The sequence below is a fragment of the Oratosquilla oratoria genome, chromosome 17 (genome assembly GCF_046742065.1).
Source record: "Oratosquilla oratoria isolate Oo_2021 chromosome 17, ASM4674206v1, whole genome shotgun sequence".
Classification (NCBI taxonomy): Eukaryota; Metazoa; Arthropoda; class Malacostraca; order Stomatopoda; family Squillidae; genus Oratosquilla; species Oratosquilla oratoria.
The window spans coordinates 55300731-55303230 of NC_134793.1; the positions used below are offsets into that span (position 1 = coordinate 55300731).

The 2500-nt window shown below is 44.7% G+C and overlaps 1 protein-coding gene across 1 annotated transcript in view; it reads left to right on the plus strand.

Annotated features, from left to right (window-relative positions):
• Positions 1-2500, plus strand: part of LOC143034294 (ATP-dependent DNA helicase Pif1-like) — a 14049-nt gene that overhangs the window by 11095 nt on the left and 454 nt on the right. The gene's annotated exons all lie outside the window — the stretch shown is intronic.

Consider the following 2500-nt stretch of genomic DNA (forward strand, 5'->3'; position numbering starts at 1 on the left):
TGTACATGTTCTAAGGGGAGAGAGTGGGGGAATATCAGATCATTTTCCGGTGGAAGGTAAATTGAGAATGGAGAATAGGTGGAGAAAGAGAAAAAGAGCACAAGGTAGGGAGGTGTTTAGGATGAACTGCTTAAATGAGAAAGAAAAGGAGAAGGAGTATAAGAAGAAGCTGAGAGAGTAGTGGAGGGGAGTGAAGGAGTAGAACTAGGAGTGGAGGAGGAATGAGGATGGTTCAAGGAGAAAGTCATAAGGTGTGCAAAGATGGTATGTGGGACAAGGAAAGTGGGAGGAAATAGAAGGAAGGGTAACGATTGGTGGGATGAGAAAGCAAAGAATGGTGTAGAAGAGAAGAAGTAGGCTTTCGTAGATTGGTTCCAAATTAGGACGAGAAATCGTAAGAGAGGTACAAAGTAAAGAGAAGAGAGGTCAAGCATAAGAGGCAAGGAGGAGAGCAGATGTGAAATGGGATAAGAGTATGACTGACATTTTTGAAAGTAATAAAAAGATGTTTTGGAAAGAAATTAAAAAAGGAAGAGGAGGTGAATCAAGTAGAGAAGAAAAGGTAAAAGGTGCAGATGGAGAGAGGAATGTTGGCAGAGTATCTTATGGAGTTGCTAAATGTGAAGGAGGATAGGGAGAGAAAGGTAGTTGCAGTGGGAAGCGCTAAGAAAGTAATGAGAGTGATGAGTGAAGAAAATGGAGAAGAAATAGGGAGAGATGAAGTGAAAGCAGCTGCTGAGATGATCAGAGCAGGAAGTGCACCTGGGTTCGATGGTTGACATGCAGAATGTGTGAAAAAAGGAGGAACAGTTTCGGTGGACTTGCTGGTGAGGTTATTTAATGTTTGCATAAGAGAGGGTAGAGTGCCGGAGGACTGGAGGAGTACCTGTATAGTTCCGCTTTTCAAGGGAAAGGGGGACAAGTGTGAATGTAGTAGTTTCAGAGGGATCCGCTTGTTGAGTGTAGTTGGGAAGGCTTATGGGAGGTCTTGATTGAGAGGATTAGGAGAGGAACAGAGGGAGTAATTGATGAGGAATAGTGTGGATTTAGGACAGGTAGGGGTTGTGTAGATCAGATTTTTGAGCTAAGACAGATATGTGAGAAAGCTATAGGAAAAGGTAAGGATGTTTTTTGGGGTTTTATGGATTTGGAAAAGGCCTACGACAGGGTAGACAGGAAGGCACCGTGGCATGTATTGCAGCTATATGGAATAGGAGGAAAGCTGTTAAGAGCAGTCAAGAGTTTTTACGAGAGAAGTAGAGCTTGTGTTAGGATTTGAAATGGAGAGAATGAATGGTTTGAGGTAAAGGTGGGACTTCATCAGGGATGTTATGTCGCCCTAGCTGTTCAATCTATACATGGATTGGGTGGTGCGAGAGGTGAATGCAATGGTTGTGGGTTAGTGGTTGGAGATGGTTAAAGAAAATAGAGAAAAGTGGGAAATAAGCCAGTTGTTTTTTTCTGACGACACTGCACTTGTAGCGGGAGCAGAGGAGGGATTGAGGAGGATAGTGACAGAGTTTGAGAATGAGCGTGAAAGAAGGAAGCTGAAGTGACAGCAGACTGTAAGTGAGTATTAAGGGAGAGAGACTGGAGGAAGTGGATAGTTTTGGATACTTGGGTGCAAATGTGGCACGAAAAGAAGGAGTGGGGGTGGACGCAGAATGTAGATTGAGAGAAGCGAGTAAATGTCTTGGTGGATTAATAAGTGTAATGAGAAATAGACATTTGGGTGGGTACTAAGAGGAGGTTGTATGAAGGAGTGATTATGCCGACAGCAACATGGAACATATGAGAGGAAGAGAGAAGGAGTTTGAATGTGTTTGAGATGAAATGAATGAGAAGTATGATAGGGGTTACTAGGCTGGATAGAGTGAGAAATGGGGAGGTGAGAAAGAGAACAGGGGTAGAAAGGGAGTTGGGAGATAGGGTTCATGAAAGAGTATTAGGATGGTTTGGACACATGGAAAGAATGAGTGAAGTAAGATTAGTAAAAGAAGTGTGGAAGGCAGAGGTGGAAGGAGTGAATATGAGGGGGCGTCCTAGGATGAGATGGATGGATGGGGTAAAAGGAGCATTACAAAAGAGAGGAATGTCTGTTGAGGAAGGACGGGAGAAGACAGAAGATAGGGGTGAATGGAGAAGGATTGTGTATGGATGATGCTGTGATGCATGAGGGGGTGGGGGATGGGGAGTGATGGATTATGTATGAGAAATAAATTGACACAACCCGAAGGGATTTCTCCCCGTCTTCTCCTTTTCTGCATGAGGGGACATAGAGGGGTGGTTGCCGAATTAATGAAGCGGCCTTGCTATGGATGTGCTGTGTCTTGCGACATGCTTCTGACCCAGGGCAGTGGACGGGATGCAGGGATGACCCGTCATCCAGAAGGTGCCAAGATGTGAGGGAGGGAAGAGGGTGGAGGATGGAGGGGAGTATCTAGGGGATGGAATGAGTAGGAGCGGTTTCTATGCCTTTTCCTTTTTGGCTACCTCCCAT